This window comes from Stenella coeruleoalba (assembly GCF_951394435.1).
Source record: "Stenella coeruleoalba genome assembly, chromosome: 14".
NCBI classification, from domain to species: Eukaryota; Metazoa; Chordata; class Mammalia; order Artiodactyla; family Delphinidae; genus Stenella; species Stenella coeruleoalba.
Genome location: NC_137160.1, coordinates 63,706,491 through 63,726,197, shown reverse-complemented (window position 1 = coordinate 63,726,197; position 19,707 = coordinate 63,706,491). Strand labels below are relative to the sequence as shown.

Below are 19,707 nucleotides of genomic sequence, written 5' to 3'. Positions count from 1 at the left end.
CATTTGCCCTGAAAATGCATCAGGCAATTACCACTGTAATTTTTTATAGAAAGTAATTTGCTGTTGTTCCCTTCAGATTTTAAAAGGGCAAATACAAGAGGAGAAACTGAAACTGGCAAAGATTATGTAAAATACTTTCACCCCAGTGTTGTGTATACTAATTGAAACTCTGAAACAATCTAAATATTTAACATTAGGAAAATAATCATGATGAACCACTTGATCAAATATTAGGTTAAACCCTAACTGCTGATACTCAACCATTTTTGACCTACAAAAACAATGCTTTTGTAAAGTTTAACCTAATGTTAGACGTTAAAAATGGCATTTTTCTATGACTAAGCAGTGACACAGAACAATGTTCTAAATGTTCTATAAGCTCACGAAAGGAATGGTCTGAATTACATACAGAAAAAATGCTGGAAGAAAATACATCAGGGAGTTCCCTGGCGGTCCAGTGGTTAGGACTCAGCACTTTCACTGTCGTGGCCCGGGTTCAATCCCTGGTCGGGGAACTAAGATCCTGCAAGCCATGAAGCGTGGCCCAAGATATACATATTTGTATATGTGTATATGTATATATATATGTGTGTGTATATATATATGTGTGTGTGTATATCTACATATATATATTCAAAGTGTTAACAGTTTTGACAGATAGGATGACCAGAGGTGAGACATTTCTTCTTCATGCTTTTTTATATTTGCCAAAATATGTTCTAAAGGAAAATATTTCTTGTGTAATCAGAAAAAACATCCAGTAGGTTAAAATAAAAATATATACACATGAGGGGGAATTCATGCTTGTGTGATTAAATGCTTAGGCAAAAGAGCACACAGCAACGGGCAAGCGAGGAATGGAAGTCGAACTTCCCCCTCATCACTGGGAGAACATGCTTCATGATCAGGGGAAATAAAACATGAAGGAGCTGCAGACCAAGCACGGTAAAGCGATCGTTGCAGAGACTCACACTCACATAACAAGACAGTCAAGTCTCTAAAGAAACACGCCTGCAAATAAGAAATCCACCACAAGGTGGATTACATGAGAAGGAGCCATTGAGATCCAGAGCTGACCCTTGAGCCGCCACTGACCCGAGGCCTGTGGAAGCACTCCCACAGGCCCCACCCCAGGCAACACAGACCTGGGGAGGGGACCCCAAGGCTGGAGGACAAAGTGAGACTCAGAAACGTGACAGGACTGGCCCAACCTCATTACTAAATATGGAAAAGCTGTAACTGTACAGAAAAGATGACCCTTCAACAGTCCCACATGGCAACACAGACAAGTCTAAGATTTTATATGCTCGTGCTCTCAGTCCTGTCCTCTGTCCCTGGAGGCTTTTGGGGAGGCAGGGTAAGGATCATGCTGTATTTTTCTGTGGAAGTGAAATACATTTGGACTTTGGAGTTAGACCCAGAGTCACCAGGCGGCACATCGAGCCTCAGCTTCCCGTCTATACAGCGTCTCCGTGGGGCCAGGTACGGAGGCAGAGCCCTCACCTGGGCTCAGGACTCGCTCCACGGCAAGTGGTGGGCATAGTTCACACCACTGTGCAACAGTAACGGCCTTCAAATGGCTCCTATGAGGGTCGATGGAAGTAGGACGCTTATAACTCATTCACTCACTGTTCACTGGGCACTACTTGCGGGAGGTGCCGCCCGTGAACCTCGGACCAGGCCCTGCCCTCGTTCCAGAGGGGGAAAGACAACCCGGGTGAGGACCAGAGATGAGGTCATGTAAGAGGCGTTAATTCTCCCGGTTGAAAGTAAGGGAAGAGTTGTCCCTCTCCTTCTCTTTCTTTGAGAACTCACACTAGAAAACTTGCCAAAGGAAGGATTTCCTCATTTCTTGGAACGGTGCATAAATTCTTTTGAAGACTAGATTGGCACTTTGCGAGCTTTATGACTTAGGAATGTCTTTCTCGAGGACCTGGGGAGCCATCTCTTTGGAATGTACACATCGAGGGAGACAACGCCCATCTCCCCATCTCTGGGGAGGACAGGAGCCTAACTTCCATGGGCTTCAGACTCCAAGTTGCAAAACCACCTCCTGTCATAAAGGTGGGAGGATAAAGCCAATCAACTAACACAGTCCATCACTCCAGTTACCAGGTAGTTAGCATGAACTAAGTGTGACAAATGGTGCTGACAAGTCCTCTTATTTGATTTTAGCCCAGTGAGACTTCTAAACAACTATAAAACAATAAATTTGCACTGTTCTAAGCCACTAAGGTTGTGGCATTTGTTACAATAGCAATAGGAAACTTATACAGTTGGTCACAGAATTGTAAACAAAACTCAAAACCTGGACTGCCTATCAAGAAAGATATAAAAATTAATCAGGTTACAGGCAATATTTATTTCCTTCTTTACTCTTTTCTGTATTTTCTGTAAGGAATACTGTTAACTGCAGAATCAGAAAAAAAAATTTTAAATAGTAGGAACAATTTTGCCACTAATGCAAATCTTATTTCTAAAAGGACAATAATACTTATACTCTTAGAGCTCAGCAAATAAGAGAAGAGTGTATAATATTTCAATGGATAGAATCTGGGTAATCCAAGAACAAAGAAGTAACATAAAACCGGAAGAAAATCTAGGTCAACTAAACGAAGAAGATGTTTTCTACATACAACAGTCCTACTACAACTTCTTTAATTCTAACATCTTAACATCAGCAAAACAACTGCTACTTAACTATAATTTCCCCAAGAGTCTCAATCTACGTAGGAAGGTTTTTAAAAAGCAGGCGATGCAGCTATCTGGCCCTGACGCAGGCACGTGGCTGCAGAGAGAGGGATGGCTGGGTGGGGACCCAGGCCGGTGCCACCTGGGACAGGAGGCCCAGGCACGTCAAGCTCAATCTCACAAAGCAGCCTTGAAAATGCTCCACAGCTCTGTGTAAACGAAAACCAAATTGATTAAATTACTTCATTAGCAAAAAAATCACGGAAATACTGGATTGTGACATTGAGCTTTCCTTGGTAAAATTTCTCTAAGGAAACACGCAGCACACACAGGCCCAACCCCCACACCGAGAGGACACTCGGCCCCAGGCCCGAGGCCCACTGACGACCCCCAATCACAGGCAGGGTCCCAGGCAGAGGCCGGGGGAGGGCGCGGCCTCGGCTGCCAAGCGTCCACTTTCAGGAGATCGTGTGCCATCCTGCTTCACAGGTTGGGCAACTTGGCCCTGACGGGTTAAGTATGATCTCAGGCAGCAGGCACTTCCCTAGACCCTCTGACTTCTGTCCCCCCGCTCATGCACCCCCACTGGCCCCCAACTCCGATACAAACTCCATGCACATGTGCAGCCTGGCAAGGGAGGTCCTCCCACATACCGACACCCAGCCTGGACCTCTGCCAGGCCGCTTCCAGGGTCTCCACTGTCTGCAACATTTCTCAACCTGCCTCGTCTCCCCACAAAATCCTCCCATCGTTCTAAGACGCAGCCCCCCCCCCCTCCTGCTTGTCAAGCTGCTCTGGACATCAGGTCTATCCCCTCACACCTCTCAGGAGCCCACCAAGAACCCTGGGCTGGGATGCCTGCCCTTCTCATGTCTTACCTTGGAGCCCCTGTGTACTTACCTTCCGTCCCCTGCAGACGGGACTGTGTCCCCCTGGTCATGTGCCCACCACAGCCCCATTAACTATCCCCATTCTACGGCTTACAAAAGTGAGGCACAGAGAGGTCAAAGTTCTAATGCAGAATAAAGCTTCAACGCTATAATGAAGAAAAAATGAAAAAATAACATTGAATAATTTTCTTCAGAAGTTTACAACAAATTAACAAGTAATTTGGTTTCTTTGGGGTGAGGGGGGGGAAGAGCCTGTCATTATAAAAGGTCACTAAGCTCAAAATCTGAAAGAGATGGCTGGGGTTGCTCCCATTTATGAAAAGGATCCAGAGGAGTTGGCTCTGCACGCCACTCTGAGGAGGCCAGTAAGGAACAGACCACAGGAGGCAACAGAGGTAACTTCCTTAGACTTTGAGAAGACCTGACAGTACTTTAACCCAAGGCTTGTTAAGAGAGATGCCTTGAGGTGAATCTACTGCCAAAGTAAGGAAATGCCGAACCAAGTCAGAGAAAATAAGATGCCCTCACAAGTCTGGATGAGTGGGCAGAATACCACAGATGAGAACTCAACATGAGAGTGGGTGTAGGTCAGGTATGTAGGTCAAAATAAAGCTACAATAATAGCGTTACAAGCTGGCCAATTAAACTTTTAAGTATGCAACTTTTGTTATCTGAAACCTCTGGGAATACTCTTCCTGGAGAAACAAAAGTCCCTGAGAACTGAAGATTATGCTTTAAGTATTAGTGGTATTTTGTTGTTGTTAAATCTGTTTTTTAATTCTCATTCTCCTACGCCCTGCCCCCTTAGAGAACAGTGAACATAAGTCAACATTTTCTAAGTGACTCAGAGCGAGCATGATAGACAAAGGTGATTGTGACATGATGCTTATGTCTTAAAACTATGCCAATTTTGGCAAACTGACAAATCATGACCCTCAAGCCTCAGCTTTCCCAGGTATAAAAGGATGAACAGATAGATTTTTGCAATGTCTGCTCTAGCAATAAAATCCGGTGAGCCAAGAACTTCCACCTGCAGCCATGAGAGAACAGCAGGATCTGGATTTACCTTCCTGCCAAAAAACAACAGAAAAATGGACAAATACATGAAACCACTGGTTTCGTACACTGGAAAAGCAGCACAGGACTGAAAAGCTTAGGGGAGAGGAAACAAGGTGAGCCCTACAGCTGCCCTGATTTTCTGCCAGAAGATGTATCCTGGACCACAAAACAGGGAAGGGCATCCCAAGCAGATCATGGTGGTCTCACTAAGCTGAGGAGACAGAAATGGGAGTACTGGAAGTCTAAAAGCAGCTGGGAATTCTGGAGAAGAGAGAGCTCAACAGAAAAAAAGCTCCACAAATCTGCAAGAGTTCCCCTGAGTCTTTGATGAATATACTAAGACAGACCAGGATAGGGTAATACTCCACAATGTTGGGCAAAAAACAACCAAGGAACTGTGAGATGAATGGTTCCTGGGTTCCCACAGAGCTGAGAGGAGTCTCAGTTACTCCCAGCCAGAGCGAAAAACCCGCAAAGCATTCAGTGGAGAACTCGAAGGGCCACACCTCAGCAGTGGGGCTAAACTACCCCTGTCGCAAAAGCTATTTCAGACCTGCCCTAACAAAGTTTAAAAACCAGCTCTGCAATAGATGGAGAAAAAGCATGTGAAAAAATTCAACACCCTTCATGATAAAAACACTCAACAGGGACTTCCCTGGTGGTCCAGTGGTTAAGACTCCACACTTCCATGGCAGGGGGCACGGGTTCGATCCTCGGTTGGGGAACTAAGATCCTGTATGCTCCCAGGCCAAAAAAAGAAAAAAGCAAACACTCAACTAGGAACTTCCTCAATCTGATAAAGATTATCTATGAAAAACCCACAGCCAACATTTTACATAGTAAAAGATGGAAAGCATACCCCCCCAAGATCAGGAACAAGATAAGGATGTTCACTCTCAACACTTCTACCCAGTGTTGTGCTGGAGGGTCTGGTCAGGGCAATTAGACAAGAGAATGAAATAAAAGCCATCCAGATTGGAAAGAAAAAAGAAAAACTATCTCTATTTGCAGATGACATGAGCTAAAGGAGAGGTAACCCATCCCCAGGCCATGGACCAGTACCAGTCCATGGCCAGTTCAGAACCGGGTGGCACAGCAGCAGGTGAGTGGCAGGGGAGCAAGCGAAGCTTCATCTGTATTCACAGCCGCTCCCCATCACTTGCATTACCACCTGAGCACCGCCTCCTATCAGATCAGTGGCGGCATTAGATTCTCATAGGAGCGCAAACCCCACTGTGATCTGCACATGCGAGGGATCTAGCTTGCATGCTCCTTATGAGAATCTAATGCCTGATGATCTGAGGTGGAGCTGAGGCGGAGATGCTAGTGCTGGGGAGCGGCTGCAAATACAGATTATCATTAGCAGAGAGGTTTGACTGCACAGAGACCATAATAAATCAATTGCTCGCAGATTCATATCAAGACCCTATCAGTGAGTGGCAAGTGAAAACAAGCTCAGGGCTCCCACTGATTCTGCATTATGGTGAGTTGTATAATTATTTCACTATATATTACAATGTAATAATAATAGAAATAAAATGCACAATAAACAATACACTTGAATCATCCGGAAACCATACCCTTCCCCCACACCAGTCTGTGGAAAAGTTGTCTTCCAAGAAACTGGCTCCTGATGCCAAAAAGTTGGGGACCGCTGATCTAAAGAATCCAATAAAAAAAATTAGACCTAATAAATAAGTTCAGCAAAGTTGCAGGATACAAGATCAATATAGAAAAATCAACTGTAATCAGACTTTCAGTTTTACAAGATGAAAAGAGTTCTAGAGATGGATGGTGATTGCAGTAAAACACTATGAATGTATTTATTTATTTTAAAATAAATTTATTTATTTATGGCTGCGTTGAGTCTTTGTTGCTGTGCGTGGGCTTTCTCTAATTGCGGTGAGCAGGGGCTACTCTTCATTGTGATGCGCGGGCTTCTCATTGCAGTGGCTTCTCTTATTGTGAGCATGGGCTCTAGGCATGCGAGCTTCAGTAGTTGTGGCACACAGGCTCAGTAGTTGTGGCACAGGGGCTTAGTTGCTCCATGGCATGTGGGATCTTCCTAGAGCAGGGATCGAACCCGTGTCCCCTGCACTGGCAGGTGGATTCTTAACCACTGCGCCACCAGGGAAGTCCCTATGAATGTATTTAATATCACTGATCTGTACACTTAAAAGTGATTAAGATGGCAAATTCTAAATTATGTGTATTTTACCACAATAAAGGAAATGCGGGAAAAATCAACAGCATTTCTATACAGTACCAATGAACAGACTGAAGATGATATTAAGAAATTATTCCATGGTGACTTTTACGTCGTGAATTAATTCCATTTACAATACATCAAAAGAACAAAATACTTAGGCATAAATTTAACAAAGGAAGTGCAAAACTTACATTCTAGAAACTACAAAACCTCACTGAAAGTAAAGACCTAAATAAATGGAAAGATATCCCATGATCATGGATGATAAGAATTAATATTAAGATGGCAATTATACTCCGAATTGACCTACAGATTCAACACAATCCCTATTATAACCCCAGGTGACTTCTTTGCAGAAATTGATAAGCTGATCCTAAAATTCACAGGGAAATTCAAGAGACCCACAACAGACAAGGCTATCTTGAAAAGGAAGAGCAAAGTTTGGGGACTCACTCGTCCCAATTTCAAAACTTACTACAAAGTGACAGTAATCAAGACAGTGTGCTAGGGTAAGGACAGATATATAGACCAGTGCTAAAATAAAAACAGCTGCCACCCTAGAATTCTATAGTCAGCAGAAATGAAGCTGGAAAAAAAACTTTTTCAAATAGGACAAAGCTGAGAGAATTAATCACACTTGCAGACCTGTACTATAAGAAATGTTAAAACTAATAAAGTAAGGGGGACTTCCCAGGTGGTCCAGTAGTTAAGACTTCACACTTCCACTGCAGGGGGTGTGGCTTCAATCCCTGGCCGGGTAAATAAGATCCCACATGCCTCATGGTGTCCCCCCCACCAAAAAAAAAAAATAAAGTGTAAACATCAATCTACATAAAGAAATGAAGAGAACTGAAAATACTGTATATATGAATATGCATATTTTTCATATTTTATGATTATTTAAATAAATTATAATAATGTATTGTGGAGTTTATAACATAGAAGTAAAAATCTATGACAGCAATCGCAAAAAAATGGGGTCAGATCGAATTACAATTATAAGGTTATTACACTATAAGTGAAGTGGTATAATGTTATTTGAAGGTAGACTATGATAAATTAAAGAGATGCATATTTCAATCCTAGAACAACCACTTAAAAAGGGAGATCTATAGCTAATAATCCAAAAGTGGAGATAGGGCTTCCCTGGTGGCGCAGTGGATGAGAGTCCGCCTGCCGATGCAGGGGACATGGGTCTGTGCCCCGGTCCGGGAAGATCCCACATGCTGCGGAGCAGCTGGGCCCGTGAGCCATGGCCGCTGAGCCTGCACTCCGCAACGGGAGAGGTCACAATAGTGAGAGGCCCGCATACCGCAAAAAACAAAAACAAAACAAACAAACAAAAAAAGTGGAGATAAAATGGAATACCAAAAAATGCTGAATTAATCCAAAGGAAAGTAAGAAAAGAAAAAGAGAACAAAAACCAGATGAGACAGACAGAAAACAAATATCAAGATGGTAGATTTAACAACCATATTAATAATTACATTAAATGTAAATGGTCTAAAAACTCCAACTACAAGGAAGTGATTTTCAGACTGGAAAAGCATGCTACATGCTGTCAACAGGAAAATCACTTTAAATGTAAAGGCAGAAGCTAAAAGCAAAAGGATGGAAAAAGATATACTATGCAAACACCACTAACAAGAAAGCTGGAGTGGCTGTATTAATAACAAAGTATATTTCAGAACAAGGAATATTACTATTCATGATTATAAAGAGGTCAACTGATGACAAGGATATAACAATCATAAATGTGTATGAGCCCAAGAATCAAGTTTCAAAATACATGAAGCAAAAACTAACAAAACTCAAAGGAGAAATCGACAGATCCACAATCATGGTTGGAGACCTCAACAATCCTCTCTCAGTAATCAATAGAACAAACAGAAAATCAGTAAAGATACTGAAGACTTAAAAAACCTACCTGACCTTACAGATATTTATAGGAGACTCCACCCAACAAAAGCAGAATACACATTCTTTTCTTGTACAATTGGAAAATTCACCAAGATATATCTTACTTATGCTGATTCTTAAAGCAAGTCAATAAATTTAAAAGAACTGAAATCAAACAAAGTATGTTTTCTGACTGCAACAGAATTAACCTAGAAATCAATATCAGAAAAACATCTATAAAACTCCCCAATATTTTGGAAATTAAACAACATACTTCTAAATACCTCTGAGTCAAAGAAGAAATCCTATGGGAAATTAGAAAATATTTTGAACATAAAGAAAAAGAAAACACAACATATTAAAATTTGTGGAATGCTGTTAAAGCAGCACTTAGAGGGAAATTTATATCTTTAAAGGCTTATATTATCAACAGAAAAGAAAAAACGTCCAATATCCTATGATCCCATAGTTATATAATTATAAGTCCCCCCAAAAGATCTAACAGACAATTTTCCTAAGTGAGAAAAGACATCTAAAACAACAATATTTAGGGCTTCCCTGGTGGCGCAGTGGTTGAGAGTCCGCCTGCTAATCCAGGGGACACGGGTTCGTGCCCCGGTCTGGGAAGATCCCACATGCTGCAGAGCAGCTAGGCCCATGAGCCATGGCCATTGAGCCTGTGCGTCCAGAGCCTGTGCTCCACAACAGGAGAGGCCACAACAGTGAGAGGCCTGCGTACCGCCAAAAAAAAAACAAAAAAAAAACCCCACAATATTTAATATTCATACTAAATGTAATTTTCACAAATCTATTTAAACTGGTCTCAAATATTCCCATCTACAGGCTAATCGTGACATTTTATTTTACTTACTATTAGTATTTTAAATTCTTCACCAATCCCCTACAGGCTATTAAACTGTTAAACTGCTCTTAAGATAAAGTCAACCATCATTTCCACTACCTGTCCTGGGTGCTCACGTCCTGCCCACCCCACCCCCACCCCCAAGCTATAACCACTATAGCCTACTCTAAGGTCATCAAATGAGTCAAAAATGTTCCTACGTCTCGCCCTTTGCACAAGCTGTATCCTCTGCTAGGAGAATTCCTTTGTACACACTTCATCAGCTACCTCCTTCAGCTCTGTTTAAAATCTTCCTTAAGGGACTTCTCTGGTGGTCCAGTGGTAAAGAATCCGCCTTCCAGTGCAGGGGACACGCGTTCAATCCCTGGTTGGCGAACTAAGATCCCACATGCTGAGGGGCAACTAAGCCCAAGCGCCTCAACTAGAGAAAACCTGCACGCCACAACTAGAGATAGAGAAGTCAGTGTGCTGCAATGAAGAGCCCATGTGCCACAACTAAGACCCGATGCAGCCAAAAATAAATAAATAAGTAAATATTTTTTAAAAATAAAAAAATAAAGTCTTCCCTGGTCCCCCTATAAACTGGGAGCCCATTTTATCTCTCCTTATACCATTTACCTTTTTATTAAATTGAGATAAAATTCACCAACATCATTTACTTTTTAAATTGAAGTATAATTGATTTACAATGTTTCAGGTGTGCACTGTAAATCAATTATACCATTTAGAGGGAAGAGAAGGAGAGGGCGGAGGAGGAAGGAGGTGGCAGCTGGTGGTGGAGGAGCGGGAGGGGGATGGAGAGGAGAAGGTTCCTGGGTGGCATGGCGCACCTGCTCCTCCAGGCGCTGCCCAGCCCCCTGCCAGCCAGGGCTGAACCCCCGCAGGATAAAGAAACCTGCGTGGGTACTAACAATCAAAGCTAGCTACATCTGTGACACAGGACGCTGCTGTTAACAGTCTCAGTGCTGCAACTACTACTATGAACTCTGGTGGTTCTGGCTCGTGTGGACCATCATTCATCCTGACCTGCTGCTGCTGGAGCTGGAAGGCACTGTATGGTGGGGGAGGAGTTGGAGGTCGGTTCACCACTTCCTCATAAGGAGGTAGTAAATAGTTTGGTAAAAACCTGAAATAAAATGGCAGTGCTGAGTAATTGTGGGCAGCAGTGTGGCCCTACAGGCGGCAGCTCCCCAGGTGCCAATCCCACCAGGGGCTCCCAGGAGGCTCAGAGCAGCCCCTTGTCAGGCCCAGCAGAAGCAGCACGTGACCCACGAGCATCGCTGACCCTGAGCCCTCCAACATGCCAGCAGACCCAGCAGCCACCAAAGCCCCTGGGATGGAGTCCAGCAGCTCTGTGGCCGGCCTGGGGGAGGTGGACCTTGGGACCTTCCTGGACAAAGATTCCGAATGTAAGGAGGAGCTGCTGAAAGAGTATAGCTCCGAGCAGGGCAGCGCCCTCCCTGACAGCAAAGACAAGACACCCGGCAGACATCATGGCTTCACAGGTGACTCAGGCATCGAGGTGTGTGTGTGCAACTGGGGCCACCACGATGACGACCTCAAAGAGTTCAATGTGCTCATCGACGATGCTCTGGCCATGCCCCTAGACTTCTGCCACAGCTGCCATGTGCTGCCCCCTGGCGACGAGGAGGAAGGGCTCTGCCAGCCCTCGGAGGAGCAGGCCCAGCTGGGCACCCCCACCCGCCGCGGCTGCCTGACTGCCTGCTGCTGAACACCATCAACGAGCAGCAGCTCCCCCAGCTAGAGCAGGCCCTGGCTGCACCCGAGAACTTGGCGACGCAACCAGGGTAGCGGAGAACCATGAGAGAAGCATTAAGTGACTGTGTTCCTTGTTTTTTTTTTTCCCCCCTCTGCTCCTGCATTTTCCTGCATCTCCAGGTAGTTTGGGGTGTGGGTGCCTCGCCCCCCATAGAAACAGTGTCATGGAGGGCCAAGAAGTTGTCCTGTGACTCATTCCTCATACCCCACCCTGTCCCCCTTTACATCAGGTCTCACTACCTGCTTGGGTCAGAGATATGTGTGTTTCAGAAGCCCCCAAGGAGGGGATGAGACTGTGCCCTGAGGTGACTCTTGGTGATGGAGTGGATTCATGTTCTGGTGTGAGTTTACGAGAACCTTGCCGCATCTCAGTCCAAGAGAGGTGGCAGGTCTCAGCCCTGGGTGAAGCCCCCAGAGATCCGGGGATTGTTGCCCCTTGCTGCCAGTGTCTCCGGAGCGGTAACTGGGATCCTCCTGTGGGTGGATGAGAGCTGACCGGCGGTTGCATGGTGGGTTGGTAAAGGGCTTGTGCTCTCAAATTCCAGGTGACGAGATGGAGGTGGCACGATGCATCCTGGAGGGGTCCCTTCCCAGCAGGTTCTGGCTGGCTGCGGATTGATTCAAGTGTGGAATATTACACCTGCCTTCTCTTTGGTTTTTCTCTTTAACAAAAAAAAAAAAAAAAAGCGAGCTGAAAATAAGAACTTGACCAATGGGCAGGCAAGAATTCTGTTTTGGAAAAGGAAAATTTGTGGCTTTTTTCCAACTTGGCCTTCAGAAAGTCCTGGCTACAGTTGAGCCAGAAGGAGATGTTTTGTGTGCAGGCTTGAGTGGGGGCTATCTTTGGAACTTCTGTGGGTGAGCAGGAGGCCCTGTGCTGTGGCAGCAGATAGAGGTGTAGCTTTCTGCATCTCTGCCCTTTGATCTGTGCCCACAGGTGATCAGTACCCTCCCCCACCCCAAGCACACATCTGCCGGCCTTCACGTCTCACTGTTCTCTACGAACAAATGAGGAGGCTGTGGGTCCTGAGAAAGGGCAGTCCCGCAGCCTGACTCACACAGTATTTTCTCTTGATTCTGAATAAGTTGTTTTATTTATTTGTTTGTTTTTTCAAACTGACCATTTGGAAAAAATGCCTTGGTTATCTGTGGTTTTCTTGCCCTTTCCCTGCTCCGCCCCTCCTTGAATGGGATAACTAATTTTTGTAGCCTATGTCAAGTGTCTAAGTGGCCCAGGTAGGAGGGTGAAGGCAGCCATCCTGAAGGACCACAGGATCCTTATCACTGTAGTCTGGCTTCAAAAACCAGTTGAGCTCTGACAGGAATAATCTGAATGGAAAAAGCAAACTGCCGAAACTAACATTCCCCGTCCAGCCCTGTTCATATGAAGAGTTTGGTTCTTCCCCCACTCTTGAACGATGACATTCAGACTAGGCATTGATATTATGGTAAGAAAGGAAAGTATATATATGAATACACACATATATATGTGTATGTGTATATATGTATATATATACACACACACACACACACACACACACACACACACAAAATAGACAAATCCAAGGCTGTGAGATGAATGAGTGTCTGAGTTTGGAGTCCACAAAACCAAAATCTATGTTGAACAAAGTGCAGTCCGTATACAGTGACTTCCTGGATAACCTGTGTGTGTCTGTCTGTTGTGTGTGAGCCCCCAGCCCTGCTTTCCTGTGAATACACTTTGAACAGCAGCGACACTGCTCACATTACCCACATGTTTGGAGCAGGCGCAGCCCTCTCAAGGTAATTTATTTTACGCATTTACTGTTTACTGAGCAAATGGCTGTGCACTTGGGTGTACTCAGCAGCACTGTCGGCGGCAGTCCCCACGTTTGCCAGAGATGCTGTGCTCCAAGTAGAGGTTTTACTCTACCCATCACTGAAATTTGCACATTGCTCCATGGACCCTCAGAGGCCTGTGTTCTGCTCCCTGTAAACGGAAACGTGCTCTGAGCCTGTCTGCCTCCCTCAGCTGCTCCTGGCCCTCGGCGTCAGCCCCCGGGGGTGTCCACAACCGCTTGGGACAGAAGGCCAAGGTGGAACCTCAGACAGAAGCTGGACTAGATCTTCAGTGTCAAGCTCGGACTGGCTGTGGCCCAGACGTCAGCCCTGCCCAGAATTGCTAGGAGGGTTTGGTGGCCACCACAGTGCTGTAGGGCTTACCTCCCTCTGCTGAGGTCCAGCGCGTGGCTGGTGTGTGGCGAGAGTGGGCAGGAGTGTGCCAGCAGCTCTCAGATGCTTTTCCTGCCACCTTTTTTTGTTTTGTTTTTTGTTTTTATCCCAAACAACTCACTGAAGTGTCTCAAGATCAAGTTTTACCACAATGAATCCTGCTTGAGTTAACTGGTTGAAGGGATGGATTCTGGCGCTCAGGATTCCTTCTCCAGTCAGAGTAGGGAACTAGTCCATGTGTTTAATGCTGGGTTCACTGCAGCATCCAACCCGAAAGGCACGAAAAGAAGAAAACACAGTGGGTGGAGCTGGGCTCGAGTCCAGCCTCACAGTCTGGCCCCTGCTACATGAGGCTGCCCTGCATGACGAAAGATGGAAGTAGGGAGCTGAAGGACTTGTGAGGGAGCCAGAAAGATTTGAGGGAGTCTGATGTTCCAGGTGAACTAGAAGAAAGGGGTTGGTCGAGGGTTTGGTGCTACATTTGGAAGATTTGCAAATACACATTCCTGTGTGAGGCACATCACCCTTTATCAGTTATTGTGAATATGTGTATTTTAAGCAATAAGATTCAGCTGGTCAGACTTTTCTGGGCAGCCTCAGTGACGCATTTCCTGTGCTGTGATTGTTCTGAAGACGGAGTGGCTCTAACCACTGTGAGAAGCCCAAGTAAAGTCGATCCCCGAAAAAAAATTACTATACCATTTATACCATTTACTTTTGCTTCATGGCACTTGTTACCATTTTAAATCATATTTACTTGTAGTTCTTTGTTTAAGGCTGTTTGTCTCCCTCCATGGTAAACGCCATGACAGCAAGATCATGTCTATTTATTTGTCCCTCCAAGGCGCCCATCCAGGGCCCAGCACAGTGCCTGGCAATCAGCAGGCACTCAAAGACTTAGTGCATGAATGAATGGGTGGATGAGGTCACCATCTTTTGCTTTCATAATGGTGTACCCTTGGCTGTCCTGAATCCCGGCTTCCAGACCAGCTCTAAACAGAAACATTCAGAAGAGAATGGCTTCCACAGCAAAGACAGAGCCTCTCAGACTCAACGAATAAATGCAAGGGAGACCTGAGGGGTTTTGCCTCAAACCTGTATTTACGCATCAGGTTTTCACACAAATGAAAGTAGGGCTCTGGCTGGCTTGGCAATGTTCACAAAAGGCCAAGCTTTTTTCATGAGAGAAGCAAATACAAAAATATATAAATAAGAAACCAGGAAAATAAGTACACAGAAACATTTCAGCAACTAAAATCCATGATGGGAACAGCTGCTGGTGGAAGGGACTGGAAGCAACCACATTTTCACTGGATGCAAACTGCAAACACTGACAGAAAAAAAGAATCCACAGTGAGGAGTCAGAAATAGAACATCTCTGCCCTCTGGGGGAGCAGACGGCTAATGACACACCACTCCTGATTCTCCCTAGGGCACTGAAACAAACAACACAGCTATAATCAGTTTCCTAAGGCACACCAGCCTCAGGCCCTGAAACATCCACGGGATCTTCCTTGTCTCATCAATTAGATGCAGACGCTGAGTCTAGGAACGTAAACAAGGTCACCTGCTTTCTTCTCCAGCCTCATCTCCACTCTTCTCTTTAAACACATCCTGTTCCGCCAAACACTATCACCTGCTGTTTCTCATTCTCCTCTGTGCTGTGCCCTCTGTTCTCTCCATCTGAAATGACCCTCCCTCGCCAATGCCCTTAGTACTTGCAAATGCCCATCCTCATGGCTTCTAAGCCATCCCTATTTAAAATCTCAACTGAGGGTAACCTCCCAATACTTTTGCTTTCTCGGAGCACTTTTCACTTTTCTACCTTCTATTACATTCTTCACAAACCTATTAAGAGCCATGGAGAAAAGGTTTGGGGCCCAAATTAGAAATTATCTGCACCTCCCACTCCCACCCCAGCAAAGTACAAAACAGCTAAATATCCTCCCAGGGTATTTTTATTGAAAAGCTACACAGTTCACCACCAGCTCCTTTCTGGACAGACACCGGCCAGCCCTGCACCTAATACTGCTGCTACTAATTTGTAAGTTAGTTGAGGGTCAGGATTGTGTGCACACCTAGCAAACCCAGAGTGGTCACAGCCAGGAGTCAGTGCTCAAGCAGCAGGATTGCAAGCATGAAGAGAACACAGAACATTCAAGTTTCCACATAACGGAAAACAAAAACACGGCAACATCACACGATCCTAGCAATTCTGCCTTGGGAGCTGTTTGTTTGCTTAATTCACGATATAAATAGCCAACCACGGTCAATATCATTATCTTGAGCTCAAAAGAGTAAGGTACCCTTTTAGGCTGACTGAGTTGCCAGGAAAAAATACAGCAAAATCCAACCTTGTGAAGCTATAAACATGCACAAGGTGTCTTGCTGATGCTATCACAACTAAGTACAATCCTCTGGAAACAGGTGGGCAGTAAACATCAAGACCCATCAATGACTTAACACAAGGATGTAATTCAGAAGAAGACAACATGCTAAGCATACAAACATGCTGTTTTACATGGAAAAACTAGAAAGTCTAAACAGAGAAATGCTTAAGTATGGTCTGTCAACGCAAAAAATGACATGCCACTATCAAAGTAATAAATATGGGCTACTTTTGCAAAAAGCAATAAAGTGAACATAGCTATATATGGTTAAAAACTAAAAAAGAGCTTTAAGAAATGACAGTGCTGATGGGTTAATGTCATGGGCTGAATCGTGTCCTCCAACAAATTCATATATTGAAGTCCTAATGCCTAGGTACCTCAGAATATGACTGTATTTGGACATAGGGTCATGAAAGAGGTAATTAAGTTAAAATCAGGTGATGAGGGAGGGCCAGTCCTACCAATCTGACTGGTGTCCTTCTAAGAAGAGGAGATTAGGACACAGACACAGAGGGAGACCATGTGAAGACACGGGGAGAAGACGGCCATCTAGATGCCAAAGAGAGAGGCTTGTAGAGAAACCTGCCCTGCTGACACCTTCATCAAGCCCTTCCAGCCTCAGAATTGTGCGAAAATTCATTTCTGTTGTTTAAGCCACGGTGGCCCTTTGTTACAGCAGCCCCAGAAAACTAATACAGTTAATGTGGCTTGATTACAGGTAAGATATTTTTCTTCTTCCAATTTCTTCCTAAAATATTTTAGAGTTGATTTAATAACACTGGTTCTAGCAACATGAATATCCTCTGCCGAAGCTTATTCTCTCTCCTCTCCGTGTTTTCGTTTTGTTTTGTTTTGTTTTTTAACATGGCCTCACAAAGGAATGGGAGCAGGATGGGAAATTTTCAGCTTCGTGATGCTGAAAAAATGCCAATACCAGGATTTTCACTCCACAGTAGACCACTCTAAAGGACAGACTGGATAAACATGAACTCCAGAAAGCTCACTGTCCTAAGCACCTGGCCACATATTCCTCCAGTTACTTATAAGAGTTACCCAGCGCGTCTCCTGAAGCACACCTGTCCACCAGGGAGGGTCCAGCCTGTCCCTAACGCCGCAGTGCCCTTTAAACATCAGGTCAATAGTTAGCTAAACACCTCAAGGTTCTGGCACCCTAACTTGAATAAGAGAGAGTATTTTCAGAAATGGGGAAGGAGTCTGATCAAAGCCTCCTGAGGGTGGGAAGAGGAGCAGGAGGGCACAGAATGCTGCCTGCTTTGCAGCTCTGCCTAGAACTCTCCACATCCTGGGCTCAGGGTCCGTTAGTATGGCACAGGCCAGGTGAGAAGAGGCAGGAACAGGTCCCCTGACTTCCAGGGTACAGAGGAGTATGACCAGGCAGAGCCAGGAGGAGGCTCGGCAGGGGCGGCTCAGCAACATTCTCAAGACAGGCAAGATCCAGGAAAGTAGAGCAAAAGATGGGCAGGCAGATGGAAATCAGAGATGGATTCAGTGTAGGCAGGACTCTCTTCTCAATTTTTCTCCTCTCTTTCCCCCAGAGGGAGAGGGCTGAGGCCTGAGTGGGCCTCACGGAGGGTGTCCTCAGAGGTGGGCTGCAATCCCAGGGGTGGGCCTCAGGGCTGGGACTCCAGTCTTAGAGGCAGCCTAACAGGAAGAGGTCAAAGCTCAGATAAGGATCCTAGAATAGATGCCCAGGGCCCTTGGGTCTGGCTACCTGAACACAGCAGGAATCTGGTCACCAGACATGGGGCACAAGAGCACATGGGGGACTTGCAGCAAAACTGACTTGTTGCTGGTCACCTAAGCAATCAAATTAGGAGTTTCTTATTTACCTGGCCTAATGCATACCAATTAACAATAGGTGCTCAATAAATGTTTTCTGGATGAAAGAGAAAAATTAAGGAATTAAGGACAAGTAAAATGCACTCAGTAGTGATAGGCTTGGCTTCACGGCCTGGGGTTAGGGTGGGTGAATGGAGTAAGTCAAACCCACTGTGGCATGCCGAGGGACAAAGATAGGGTAAGTTGTGTCATTAATGAGTCCCAGTGCCACTGAAAGCATGTCAGGCTGCCTGAGCTCCCATGTCTGAGCTGAAGTGTCAGGTCTAGTTCAGAAAACAGCCTTCCTTGGGTCAACCTTATCTGCATCAGGCCCCACTCAGTCCTCTGTCTTCTCTGGAAAAAAGGAGGAGAAAGAGAAATGAAAACAAAGAAATGGGTGGGGGGTTTCAACACTCATCTCCCTGCTTAAGTCCCCAGCTTTCTTTTCCCAGGTGGGTACTCAGAAACTCTTTTACTCTTAAGAACCTCAAGAATCTTTCCCTTAGGAATGCTAAGGGCTTCTCATCAACTGTTTTAAAGTAGGGGAGCGCAGCAAGCAGACATACAGTACAGGACTAAATAGTAACAGTGCCCAAGTATAATCAAGTCTCAAAATCGTAGATGAGGACAAGAGGAATTCACATATTTCCGATGCAATCAGCCACCTACAGAAACCTCCTCTTGAGAAAGAAGTAGTTTTGGGTCCTCAGGACCACACACACATACATAGTCGTCCTTGCAGATAAATTTCATTACAGTGAAAGGATCCAAGCCAGAGAAACAGACACAGGTAGAGAGTCTGGAGAAAGCTGTGCAAGGGCTTTCTCTTGTCTCTCCCTCCTGTGAGGGTGCACCCCAAGCACACACCCCTTACAGCAGCAAGCAATGCAGTAACACGAGAGTGATGTCTGTGTCAAGATTTTTACTGGGGGCTGGTCATTTAGGCACTGCCTGCCTAGCAACCATCAAAATTCCAGATTCCCAGAAGGAAAGCAGGTGCTCACCATAAACCATGCTGCTTACACAGAGTCAGACACAGTGAACCATCCTGATCAGTTAGAGAATGGAAGGAACGGTTCAAGCACAAAGTTCCCGATGCCAGCCAAGGGCCAACCTCGCGAGCAAGCCCTTTTGCAGACAGCAGCCCCGGGGACTTCCCTGGTGGCGCAGTGGTTAAGAATCCACCTGTCAATGCAGAGGACACGGGTTTGATCCCTGGTCCAGGAAGATCCCATATGCCGTGGAGCAACTAAGCCCATGCGCCACAACTCCTGAGCCTGTGCTCTAGAGCCCGTGCACCACAACTACTGAGCCCGTGCGCCACAACTACTGAGCCCGTGCACCACAACTACTGAGCCCACACGCCAGAACTACTGAAGCCCATGCGCCTAGAGCCCATGCTCCACAACAAGAGAAGCCACCGCAATGAGAAGCCCGTGCACTGCCAACAAAGAGTAGCCCCCGCTTGCCACAACCAGAGAAAGCCTGCACACACCAACGAAGACCCTATGCAGCCAAAAATAAATTAATAAATCAATTAATTAATTTTAAAAAAAGAAAGAAAGACACTGGCAATAATAACCTAGTTTTTTGTTTTGTTTTGTTTCTTTTGTGGTACGCGGGCCTGTCACTGTTGTGCCCTCTCCCGTTGCGGAGCACAGGCTCCAGACGCGCAGCCTCAGCGGCCATGGCTCACGGGTCTAGCTGCTCCGCGGCATGTGGGATCTTCCCTGACCGGGGCACGGACCTGTGTCCCCTGCATCAGCAGGCGGACTCTCAACCACTGCGCCACCAGAGAAGCCCGCCTAGTTTTAATTTTTAAAAAAACAGCAGCCCGGGCTCTGTTAACTCTTTCCTGCTATGGTTTGTAAATGAGCC

The 19,707-nt window shown here is 45.5% G+C and overlaps 1 protein-coding gene and 1 pseudogene across 7 annotated transcripts in view; one reads left to right on the top strand and one right to left on the bottom strand.

Annotated features, from left to right (window-relative positions):
• The window catches only part of PI4KA (phosphatidylinositol 4-kinase alpha), a gene marked incomplete at its 5' end in the record, with an annotated part of 95,141 nt that overhangs the window by 73,519 nt on the left and 1,915 nt on the right, over nt 1-19,707 (bottom strand). The window lies entirely within an intron of this gene.
• On the top strand, nt 10,645-11,454 carry LOC307197309 (WW domain binding protein 1-like; annotated as a pseudogene). Its single transcript has one exon. The product of its transcript is annotated as a WW domain binding protein 1-like (transcript).